This window comes from Oncorhynchus mykiss, chromosome 12, assembly GCF_013265735.2.
Source record: "Oncorhynchus mykiss isolate Arlee chromosome 12, USDA_OmykA_1.1, whole genome shotgun sequence".
Lineage (NCBI taxonomy): Eukaryota > Metazoa > Chordata > Actinopteri > Salmoniformes > Salmonidae > Oncorhynchus > Oncorhynchus mykiss.
The window spans coordinates 90,557,188-90,570,705 of NC_048576.1; positions in this window are offsets into that span (position 1 = coordinate 90,557,188).

The following is a 13,518-nucleotide window of genomic DNA, read 5'->3' on the forward strand; positions in this document are numbered from 1 at the left end:
ATATTAATCTAGCTAGCCAGCTAGTTGTACAAGCTTGTAACTTCATAATTATCAACTAGCTATATGTGGATCGTATTAATCTAGCTAGCCAGCTAGTTGTATATGTATAAAAAGGCCTACAACTATTGTTGTTATACTAGGTTAGCAGCGTTAGCTACAAATTCTTTTGGGTAGCTAGCAGCTACCATTTCTTCATCCGTTGGCCTGCGAACTATGCACACTACAATGGATATTTTAGGCAGTTAAACATGCCAAAATGAACACAATTTGTATTTATTAAAATTTTGAGATGTGAATGGGCAACAATTAATCAAGTCTGTGTCACGTTCTGACCTTAGTTCCTTTATTATGTCTTTGTGTTAGTTTGGTCAGGGCGTGAGTTGGGGTGGGTAGTCTATGTTATTTTTCTTTGTTGCATTTCTGTGTTTGGTCTGGTATGGTTCTCAATCAGAGGCAGCTGTCGATCGGTGTCTCTGATTGAGAATCATACTTAGGTAGCCTGTTTTCCCCATGCTGGTTGTGGGTGATTATTTTCCCTGTCTGTGTTTGGCCTGGTATGGTTCTCAATCAGAGGCAGCTGTCGATCGGTGTCTCTGATTGAGAATCATACTTAGGTAGCCTGTTTTCCCCATGTTGGTTGTGGGTGATTATTTTCCCTGTCTGTGTTTGGTCTGGTATGGTTCTCAATCAGAGGCAGCTGTCGACTGTTGTCTCTGATTGAGAATCATACTTAGGTAGCCTGTTTTCCCCATGCTGGTTCTGGGTGATTATTTTCCCTGTCAGTGTTTGCTCCATACGGGACTGTGTCGGTTTCCATTTATTCTCTTATTCTTTTGTTTTCTGTGTCAGTTATATTTCATTAAAATTATATTATGAACACTTTCCACGCTGCGCATTGGTCCGATCCTTCCTACTCCTCCTCAGAAGAGAAGGACGCAAACCGTTACAGTCTGAGTTAATTTTATCTCACTTTTTTATTTGTACTCATGCTCCGACCAATTTGCATGATCGGAGCACGATAGTGTGCATAGTAAGAAAAGCCCTCTGTTGTTGCCTGTATGGTGACCATATAGGACGGAATCAATCTCAGCAAGTTTTCCAAATATGGTCATGGTATGTATGTTACAAATCAGGAGGAGATAAGGACAAGGCTATAATGTGTTTAAATGTGTTGCTATTCGGGTGTAGGGACATTGGTGAGGACAAGAACAGCCACGAGGCATTTCTCATGAACTTTTATGTCCTGTTATGTACTAACCGCCACCATGTTTATTGCCTATCGTTATCTCTGGTCTCCTCATTCTCTTTGACAGAGCCAATTAAGTGTATGGCAACACCGTTAATTATTATGCAAATGCTGTTTGGTTTCAGAGCGCATACATAATTAAAATGGAAATTAAGTATTTTAATATGCATCTATTCTCAGACCTAAAATGATAGTGCTGTGAGTCTGTGACATCAGGCTGGTCTGGGCTTGGCGTACAGCCACGGTGTGCAACCTTAGATGTGTGTGTGTTGTCACGCCTGCTCCCACTCTTCCCCCCTGGCGCTCGAGGGCGCCAGGCTGTCTTGCATCACGCACTCCTGCCATCATCAATTACACACACCTGCCTTCCCTCGTCACTCACGTCAGCGATATTGAACTCACCTGGACTCAATCACCTGTTTATTACCTCCCCTACATGTGTCAGTTCCCTGCTCTGTTCCCCACTGCTGCATTGATTGTTATTTGTCTGTGTTACCTGTGTGCTGACGCTGTTCCTGTCTCGTTCCATGTCCGTTCCATATTAAATGTTTGACTCCCCGTCCCTGCTTCGCCTCTCCAGCGTCATCCTTGTGACATGTGTAGGTTGAAACCTTGTACACTGGTATTCAATTCATCCTAAAAGCTCTTAAAGTAGTCTCAAGTGTCTGTCTGTCCCCACGTCTTACATCCCCCCCAGACAGCCTGATGTAAAGGACCTTGAAAGCCTTTTCATAAAGGCCTCATTCTAGCTGCTTCAGAGAGTGTATGTGGACACCCCTTCAAATTATTGGATTTGGCCACACCCGTTGCTGACAGGTGCATAAAATCAAGCTCACAGACATGCAATCTCCATAGACAAACATTTGCAGCAGCATGACCTGTACTGAAGAGCTCAGTGACTTTCAACGTGGCACCGCCATAGGATGCCACCATTCCAACAAGTCAGTTCGTCTAATTTCTGCCCTGTTAGAGCTGCCCGGTAAACTGTAAGTGCTGTTATTGGGAAATGGAAACGTCTAGGAGCAACAATGGCTCAACGGCGAATTTGTAGGCCACACAAGCTCACAGAACGGGACCGTCGAGTACTGAAGCACGTAGCGCATAAAAATTGTGTGTCCACTGTTGCAACACTTACTACAGAGTTCCAAACTACAAGAACTGTTTGTCGGGAGCTTCATGAAATGGGTTTTCATGGCCGAGCAGCCATGCATCAGATCACCATGCTCAATGCCAAGCGTTGGCTGGAGTGGTGTAAAGCTCGCCGCCATTGGGCTCAATGGAAACACATTCTCTGGAGTGATGAATCATGGTTCACCAACTGGCAATCCGACGGACAAATCTGGGTTTGGCTGATGCCAGGAGAACACTACCTGCTCCAATGCATAGTGCCAACTGTAAAGTTTGGTATCGGAGGAATAATGGACAGGGGCTGTTTTTCATGGTTCAGGCTAGGCCCCTTAGTTCCAGTGAAGGGAAATGTTAACGCTACAGCATACAATGACATTCTGGACGATTCTGTGCTACCAACTTTGTGGCAACATTTGACGTAAGGCCCTCTCCTGTTTCAGCATGACAATGCCCCCGTGCACAAAGCAAGGTCCATACAGAAATTGTTTGTTGAGAACAGTGTGGAAGAACTTGACTGGCCTGCACAGAGCCCTGACCTCAACCCCATCGAACACCTTCGGGATGAATTGGAACACCGACTGCAATCCAGGCCTAATCGCCCAACATCGGTGCTCAACCTCACTAATGCTCTTGTGACTGAATGGAAGCAATTCCCCGCAGCACAATGTTCCAACATCTAGTATAAAGCCTTCAGAAGAGTGGAAGCAGTTATAGCAGCAAAAAGGGGACCAACTCCATATTAATGCCCATGATTTTGGAATGAGATGTTCGACCGGCAGGTGTCCACATACCTTTGGCCATGTAGTGTATGTAACTGAACACTTTTCAACAGAAAATAACAAGGCAAGACATCTGGTCTTAGAAAATACATAGTCAAAACCTTGGTCTTGTTAAGGTGACTGTTATTAGCCACAGATCACCAGTCACACTCCCAGCAGACTACTCTTCTGTGTTAAGCCAACAGGTTTCAGAATGATACCAAACTTCTGTCCATCCTATATGAGTTCATGAGAACGTACCTCTTTCACAATAGCTGCAGCAAGTAAGACACTGCAAGGTTACAGCTCCAGAATTTCAACACAAACAAATCCTCAAGTGTTTCTGACCATTCAATCTTTCTGTAATAAATCATGTATGTGGATGTTATTATAGTTTTGTAACAATAGGGTCTCTCTGAGAGGTTGATAAAGCTAATGAGTTCTGTAAGGGTTTCACACTGAGGGATTCTGACCCCTGTGTGTGAGGGTACAACAATGATATTTGAACCCCATGTGGTACAGGAAGAGCACTCACTACCACTGGAGGGTTGAATGGGGAGTTGTGGAGGGGCTGGCTTCAGAGGGTTCTAATGTGACCTGGGTTCAAATAGTATTTGTTTTCTTTGTAACTCTTCAGCTGTGCTTGGTTGAACTTGCCTAGTGCAACAGAGCTAATGGAATAATCCCAAAAGTGCAAACTCCAGGCAGGCTTAATCAAATGCTCACAGTATTTGAAAGGACCCAACTACTATTTGAACCCAGGTCTGACAGGGAGACAGTGGGAGCCGGTAATGACAGTGAGTGTTAACTGAAACATGCCTCTGGCTTGTTCCTATGGAAATGGCAAGTGTTAAAAACAATGCATTTTCATTAAGGTCACATCAGCCACTTAGGAAAACATTTTGACACAGTGAGATTTTTTGTGTTGCATTTTTAATCGCTCAAATAAAAAAGGGTGATTTTGAGACATTTGCGTCAGCCTAAGGCATGTTCCAAGATCAGATCACAAACTACTAGGATACTAATAATATTCATGGGATCAGACAGAGTTGTATGGACCTGAGTCCAGATCTCAGACTTGACTCAGAGTCAAGTCATGATTTTCATGACACGTTACTGGACTCAGACTCCCGAATCCCTTGACTCAGACTCCCAAGTCCCTTGACTCAAACTCCCAAATCCCTTGACTCAGACTCCCAAGTCCCTTGACTCAGACTCCCAAGTCCCTTGACTCAGACTCCCAAGTCCCTTGACTCAGACTCCCAAGTCCCTTGACTCAGACTCCCAAGTCCCTTGACTCAGACTCCCAAGTCCCTTGACTCAGACTCCCAAATCCCTTGACTCAGACTCCCAAGTCCCTTGACTCAGACTCCCAAGTCCCTTGACTCAGGCTCCCAAGTCCCTTGACTCAGACTCCCAAATCCCTTGACTCAGACTCCCAAATCCCTTGACTCAGACTCCGAAATCCCTTGACTCAGACTCCCAAATCCCTTGGCTCAAGGTTTAGTGCCTTGACTATATTACTGGGATCAGACACTAATAATATGAACAAACCACAATCAGTAAACTCTAGCAGGTGAGGCGAAAACAAAGAGTGAATTGTATTCTTCCTGTTCCTATCAATGTTGGAATACCAATTGGTCTGGCTTTGTTTATTTTCAGTGTACATGGCAGTGGAACTCTTTGTTCACGTTACCTCTTTTATTTTATGTTCCCGCTGAACATTGTGTTTTTAGTTGCTTTTGTTTGTATTTGTTTTACGCGTGACACATTTGTAGCCGGGCTGTATAATGTGCCATATGCAGGCTTGTGTCTGAACAATGCCAGACTACAGTCAATGACACAGGAACAATGCACCAACATAAACAAGGGTTGAAGAGGGTTGTTGAAGACACTTGTTGGCACTCAACACTCACCATATTTCTGCCATGGTACTCTTATCCCTTTGGCTGAGTGGCCAACTGATTATTGGTTGTGATGTGCTGAACTACAGATGGAGAATAAACAGCTAGATATTTCTGAATTTACAGTGTGGTCTGTGACATGTCCTCTTTGAGCGTATGAGAGACTGGGATTGCTTCAGGCTTCTTCTAACCTCAAAGCATTATAAATTGTGAGGCCACACAGATAATACCTTTATACTTGAATGTGCAATTGATGACTCCAGACCTTTGTTATTTTTAAAATGTATTTCACCTTTATTTAACCAGGTAGGCCAGTTGAGAACAAGTTCTCATTTACAACTGCGACCTGGCCAAGATAAAGCATAGCAGTGCGACACAAACAACAACACAGAGTTACACATGGAACAAACAAACATACAGTCAATAACACGATAGAAAAGTCGATGTACAGTGTGTGCAAATGAGGTAAGATAAGGGAGGTAAAGCAATAAATAATTACATTTTAGCAATTAAACACCGGAGTGATAGATGTGCAGAAGATGAATGTGCAGATAGAGATACTGGGGTGCCAACGGTCGGAGGCCGAGCACTTGCCATACCAGGCGGTGATGCAACCATGCTCTTGATGGTGCAGGCATTATACTAAGAAAGTCGGTGAAAGGTAGTCTTTAAGTTAACTGTTTTTAACAGAACAATGGGATAAGACAGAATTTGAATGCTGTTCTCTGGAAAGCCTCCAGCCATGCGGCAGTAACACATAACACCTGTACTAGTAAACTCAGTGATGGAGTCAGTGTGCCCAAATGGGCTTCAGCCCAGCTTGAACAAAAATAAAAAATAGAAGCAGGTGTTCATCTGAAGGACATGATAATCAGAAAAAGTACTCCTTACCCCAGGACACTTCAACAGGTGACTAATGTGAAACATCCAGGAACATGAAAAAGGAGCACCCTGTGTCTGCTTAGATCTGAGTTTATTTTTGGGACAAACAGGCTTATGTTTTGGTGAAGGACGTCTTAATCAGGCTCTGACTTACTGTGTGGCTCACCAAACTGGTTGAAACTGGTTGAGATCTCAGTTAAAGGGACAGAACATGCTCAACAATACCTTTTTCTGTAGAACAATGAAAGGATTCTTGAGGCCAACGGCTGATCTGGCCACTGAGTGAGATCTTTCAGGTCCTCACCACAAAGCAGAGTGGACAGATGATAGATCATGGTGTCTATGGGGAGAGGCAGACTGGTGTCACTATGATTCCCTATCGTGTGAGTTCTGCCTGGCTGAGATGTCAGTCACTTTTCTTTCCTTTTCCTCCCCAAACACCCACTTGCACCGGCTTGAGCCATCTGGCACACTGTCAGAAGCCCTCTCATGTCAAAATCGGACTTCAGACAGCTGATGATTGGGCTAGGGAACATAAAACTAAAACTATAGGACTTCAGATAGCTGATGGTTAGGCTGGGGAATGGGAAACTAAATCTATAGGACTTCAGATAGCTGATGGTTAGGCTGGGGAATGGACAACTAAAACTATAGGACTTCAGATAGCTGATGGTTAGGCTGGGGAATGGGAAACTAAAACTATAGGACAGCCTCAATTCTTTGGGGCATGGACTCTACAAGGTGTTGAAAGTGTTCCACAGGGAGGCTGGCCAATGTTGTTTCCAATGCTTCCCACAGTTGTGTCATGTTGGCTGGATGTTCTTGGGGTGGTGGACCATTCTTGATACACAGGAAACTGTTGAGCATAAAAAACCCAGCAGCGTTGCAGTTATTGACCCACTCAAACCGGTGCGCTTGGAACCTATTACCATACCCCATTCAAAGGCACTTAACTATTTTGTATTGCCCATTCACCCTCTGGGTTGGAACACCCTCACTCTGTGGAATATGAAGTGTTTAACATTGGATTGGAACACCCTCACTGTGGATTATAAAGTGCTTGACATTGGGTTGGAACACCCTCACTCTGTGGATTATAAAGTGTTTAACATTGGATTGGAACACCCTCAATGTGGATTATAAAGTGCTTGACATTGGGTTGGAACACCCTCCCTCTGTGGATTATAAAGTGCTTGACATTGGGTTGGAACACCCTCCCTCTGTGGATTATAAAGTGCTTGACATTGGGTTGGAACACCCTCCCTCTGTGGATTATAAAGTGTTTTATATTGGGTTGGAAAACCCTCAATGTGGATTATAAAGTGCTTGACATTGGGTTGGAACACCCTCCCTCTGTGGATTATAAAGTGTTTTATATTGGGTTGGAAAACCCTCAATGTGGATTATAAAGTGCTTGACATTGGGTTGGAACACCCTCCCTCTGTGGATTATAAAGTGTTTAACTTTGGGTTGGAAAACCCTCAATGTGGATTATAAAGTGTTTTACATTGGGTTGGAAAACCCTCACTCTGTGGATTATAAAGTGTTTTACATTGGGTTGGAAAACCCTCACTCTGTGGATTATAAAGTGTTTTACATTGGGTTGGAAAACCCTCACTCTGTGGATTATAAAGTGTTTTACATTGGGTTGGAAAACCCTCACTCTGTGGATTATAAAGTGTTTTACATTGGGTTGGAAAACCCTCACTCTGTGGATTATAAAGTGTTTTACATTGGGTTGGAAAACCCTCGCTCTGTGGATTATAAAGTGCTTGACATTGGGTTGGAACACCCTCACTCTGTGGATTATAAAGTGTTTGACATTGTAATCTCACACTCTTCCACCATGACTCCCATCCTGGTCTTTCACTCAAGCTGTCCCCTCACTCTGTCTGAACAGAGTGATATTTAACACCATGGGTGCTATTTATGCGTGTGACCATGAAGTAAGTGTCTGGTTAAACACATTAACCAGAGAGGGTAGTGAACTACGACAGCCTGCCAACATGTTTAGAAGCAGGGCCTAAAGGACTCCGCTGTTTAGCAAGATCTCACTTCTCAGTCTTCAGCATATCTCTTGTTCTACTCCTGTCAGATCCTTTCCTGTTCTCACTTCAAAATATCTCCTCTGGATGAACATATTCACATTACCACACGTTTGGGAACGACTACTGCTTTGAAAAGCCTATTTGTTTTTGCACTTTCTCTTTCTGACCACATTCAGAATGTTTTATGTAAGTACATAATGAGTTCAATCACCCAGTTTAATCACCCAGATCATTTCGATTTAAATTCGATACAATTTTATTAATCCCAGAGTGGCAATTAAAAAAGGCACTGTCAGTTCGTGGTGAAAAACAAATACATGGCATAACAATATGAAAATATCACGAGATCGAACATATCATTTCATAGGTGTGTAAATGGGATCTTTATTTTGTGAAATGCCCTCATAAAAGCTACAGTATTTGCAGCTGCCACATAGAATAGAGTTATTATGTTGGATGGTGAGCTGGAAATGAAGATGAGTATCCCTACAGAGAGTCTTACTTCTAAAAGCAACTGCCTGAGGATCAGAGAAACTAATGGAGAGAATACAGCTGGCATATCTAAAACATCAGCTCATTTTTCCCCTTGAGACCTCCATTATTAGCCAGATAGTGAATATTTTGCAGGAAAAAAAACAAGTTAGATATGTCCGCTAGGCTAAAAATGGACTAGCCCATCTAGCATTTGCCTGAAATGCCAAATTACTAGTTCGCCCTTGCACACACACAGACACACACACAGACAGACCGACACACTTTGCCCTAGTTTTTGTCAGGCATGCAATTTGGAGGCCACACACTGAAAGCCTGGGTATGTGGCCGAGACTGCCGAATATCAGCACCCACCAGCTTGCACCTACAGCCAAGGCTGTCCAAGTGTGGTGGTACTTAAGCAGCTTCTTGGCAAAGGCCTGTTCCTTGAAGCTGTCAAATGAGCAGCCCACTTCCAAAATGAGCACCTCCCCCCCACAACAACAATATCTGGTGTATTTGGCACACAGGAAATCACATCATCATTAACATCAAACCAGCTTCCCCTTAAACAATAATGTTTCTGCATGTGTGCTTTTGGTGGGACTGTTGTCTCACCTTGCTGGCTATCAGGTCAACAAGGTGGTCATGTCTAGCAATGTACGAACCGCAGCCATTCACAAAATGGGCAATGGACTCCATTACATTTGAGTAATGTAGAATACAAAATGGGTCCAGGTTACCAGAGTGCGAGATTATGTTTTGTTGGTAGAACTTGCAGCCTCGTCTTGTGGCAGCATTCTGGTACATGGAATGGTCAGAGTGGTCAGCACAGTCCAGAGCAGTGAGCTTCCCCTGCAGCCTCAGGCCAGTCCAGTGTTGCAGTAGTTCCATCCGTCTGATACCAAGGAGTGTTGTCCTGGATGTAGGAGGTGTACCATCATGGGTGACAGAAGCCTCCACAACAACACCGATCTGCCATAACTACATCCGAGGCCGTCACTGACTCAGTTTGCATATCAGTCCGTGTCCACCTGAGCTCCACTTCAGTCCAATTACACAGGTCATTGAGGTCCAGCCAGTCTGACCAGACTCCAAAGCCAATTTTCCATTGGCCTTCCTCCTGAAGCCCAGGAAGTTGTCCTTAGTGTCCCTGGCCAGTGGAACCTTCTGCCTCTGTAGGTCCAGAAGGAGGGAGGCTCTGGATAACTCCCTAACTGTCACATCAGCATGTTCAACAGGTGAGTCAGTCTGGTAGCAGTATAAATACACTCAATATTCAGGACATCTAAACCCCCAATATTTGGGAACGACACACACACACACACAGACCTGCAGGCACACAGACAGACATCCACAAACACACACAGACTGACAGACAGACAGACAGACAGACAGGCAGACACGCAGACAGACAGACACGCAGACAGACAGACACGCAGACAGACAGACACACACGCAGACAGACACACACGCAGACAGACAGACAGACACACACGCAGACAGACACACACGCAGACAGACAGACACACAGACACGCAGACAGGCAAACAGACAGACAGACAGACACGCAGACACACACTGTATCTTGTAGCTAGAAGCTATACACATGATGGGAAGACCGACAGACAGACAGACACGCAGACAGACACGCAGACACGCAGACACACACACTGTATCTTGTAGCTAGAAGCTATACACATGATGGGAAGACCGACAGACAGACAGACACGCAGACAGACACGCAGACACGCAGACACACACACTGTATCTTGTAGCTAGAAGCTATACACATGATGGGAAGACCGACAGATCGTATATTATAGCCTACATACAATATAATGGTGAAATGTCTTGTCTCTGTTCATGTGAAGAACCAACCAGAACTTAATCAGTAGTAACTCAGAATATACTATTACTTCTGGGCCCCTGATAGATGGTTCCGTTTTAAACTCATTGGATTCTCTGTAACTATAAATCTGCCTCAGGGATTCTATTCATATCTGACAGAGACATAATATGCCCATGGCACTCAATGGTACAAATAGTCTAGTTCTTGAATATAGCACTTTGATGTCACGTTCTATGCAAGTCATGAAAGTTAGAGTTAACTTGCCCTGTATACATGTTGTTCAGTTGGAATAGAAAAGCAGACACGCAGACCACCATGGTGGTGGTTTAGCACTTGAGGCTGAAGGCATTGGATAACACTGTTATTGTGAATAATTTTAAGTAATTGCAGAATGACATTTTCTTCAGTAGTGTTCATCTGTGTCTGTGAAGCAAGACTTCTAGACCAGTTCCCCAACTGTGGGGCGCGTAGGGGTCGGCAAAGGGGGTGGAAATCAGTTCGGTTTTAAACTTACTCTTGAAAGGTGTAATAGTCAAATGCACTTTAGAGAGCTATTTAGAATTTGTCAGAGATGTCCATATAAACTAGTCAATGTCAGATATTGCAGACATTTTTTATTCACTCAAATATTACATAAAATCACATTAGACATGGCAAAATCTATAGAATTGCAAGAAAATTTGCTTAAAAACGGCAACATCTTCTGTGAATCTTCTGTGAAAACATTTGTAGGAAACAAGCTTTAAACCTGGAAAATTCTCTCCACCAACAAGAGGAGTGTGAACAGTTTGTGTCATGAACAGTGCTTGTGCCCATAGAAATAGACATGGCACGTGTGCAGGGGGGCTGGAAGGTGGCCCCGGGTGAAAAGGTTTGGGAACCCCTGTTAAACTACTGTTACTGTCCCATTGATCCTTCGTCCTTTATTAATGCTCTTTCTATCCGTCTTACTTGCAGAGAAAATAATGACATGACTAATGTCAGTGTTCACGTACTTTCACCATTCTCTACAGACACTTAAACCAGAGATCGACAAAGAGACAGACAGATATGCACATTAATATTTCATAACGGCTAGTTTACACGGGGAGTTTTGGTTCGTGCGGGTAATGGATGCCCGGCATACCAATCTGTTATCTGGCAGTACTGTGGTCTATTAAAAGGGAAGTTCAGGATGTTACGACTTGATGTTAGATGGTTCCTCATCCTAAAAGTAGTCTATTGGCCACGAGAAACTGTAATCCATGGTTTTGTGTTCTGTAAACTGCCACTACAAACTTCAGCAAACTTTAGCCACCACAATCTTACAATCAATGGCAGTGATAGGGGCCATTGTGCAACCTTTAAGTAACATCAGATCATGTTTCAAGTTTTAATGTCACATGCACAAGTACAGTGAAATGCCTTTCTTGCAAACTCTAAGCCCAACAATGCAATAATCAATAACAATGTAATACCAGAAAAACACTCGAGAAATAAGAAAAAAATATGAAGAACGCAACAAGTAAGTAAGTAAGCGCACTATATACAGGGTCCCTTCCAATACCATATTTACAATGTGTAGGGATACTGGAGTGATGGAGGTAGATATGTATAGACGGAAGTTTACTAGGCAACAGGATATAAGATAAACAGAGGAGCAGCAGCTTGTATGTGAGTGTCTGTGTGCTGTCAGTATATGTGTAAATGTAAAACCAAAGTTGTAGTTGATTTCAGTTGATTTGGCAATTACGTTTTCCTAATTGCACATGAGGAACCATCTAACATCAAGATGTAAATCCGACACCTCCCCTTTAAAGCACGCTCATATTCTGAATGGGGGAAAACACATAATTAGACATTGAGGTCATAATGGCCTAAATGCATTTCCCCAGTGGCAGCTGAAGGCATGGTTTTTTATCTCATTGCTTTTCCCCAAACATTATTTTGTGTCGATGTATTACCACTGATGTGTGTGGACAGACTGGGATATTCAATACTGATCATGAAATCCTTGGAGTCCTTGGAATACTATATGATTAGGGAACATTTGAGTTCTTCGTGGAAAAATAAAGACAGCGGTACAGGAAAACATTTCTTGGAAGGGAACTTCCTTTCATTTCTGTACAAAAATGTCAGTAGAATTGAAAGCTTTTTTGAGGTTTCATGTTTCTGGAAAATGGAAAGGGCTAATGTCACTGAAAGCTTTTCAGGGTATTGCTTATTGGCCTCTACTTATACTAAGACACTTAGCCACACATTAGTCGGTCTGTATAAATACTCATTAAAGTTGCACAGAAGGAGTGCTTGTGTGTGTGTGTGTGTGCACACGCGTGCGTGTGTGTGTGTGTGTGTGTGCACACGTGTGCGTGTGTGTGTGTTCGTGCGTGTGTGTGCATGTGTGAGCGTGTGTGCGTGCGTGCGTGTCCGCAAGGCGCAACCAGACAGAGAGACGGACACCTGATAGGTGGGTTGTATAAGCATAACCAAGAGCTGCCAGAAGCTCTACTGATGTGGCACTCAGGTGAAGGACCAATCCTAAAGCACTCATGGTTCCTCATAGACAGCAGAGTGCAACTTGTTTTAGCATTCAAATGTGTGTTGCTTTCCCACTCATATCTAGTGCATGAGCATGTTGTGCCATACACTAGATGAGTGTAGGGGGCTAGAACTCAGCCAGTGGACACTGGCCAGTACGTTCTTTGTCCAATCATCCCCAGGCGCATTTCTGATTGCACACCTGAATTGGAGTGTCAGAGCCTGGGCTATATGGTCCACCATCTCTGATCAGGCTCCATCAAGGGCCAGGAGTTCTTCCTGACCAAACAGCGATTTACAGTGTCTATATAGGGTCTGTAATCTTTCTGGCTGACATAATGTTTCATGGCCCCAGCTTCACTTTGTGTATAACTCTCTGATCTCCCAGGTGTCTTTCCTGGTGCTAACAGTCAATTGTGCCATGCATCTCCTCCTTGGTAAAAGCCAGTTTGTGTTAGCGACTAATTCATTACGACAGACTTCCAGCTTGAGAGTGGTGGTGAGGTACAGATGGAGATGGATGTCGAGTCATCCCTTGTTCCTCCAAGTTGTTTTACGGACCATCTGTGATGCTGCTAAAGAGGTTGGAGGAAGAGGAGGGGGAGGAGGAAGAGGCTGGGGAGAGCTCAGTGCTCTGTAGAGGTTCACACTTAATTGGTGGACATCTGGACAGTGCTTCTCTCATATGGTGTATTGCTGGAGTGAGTATTTC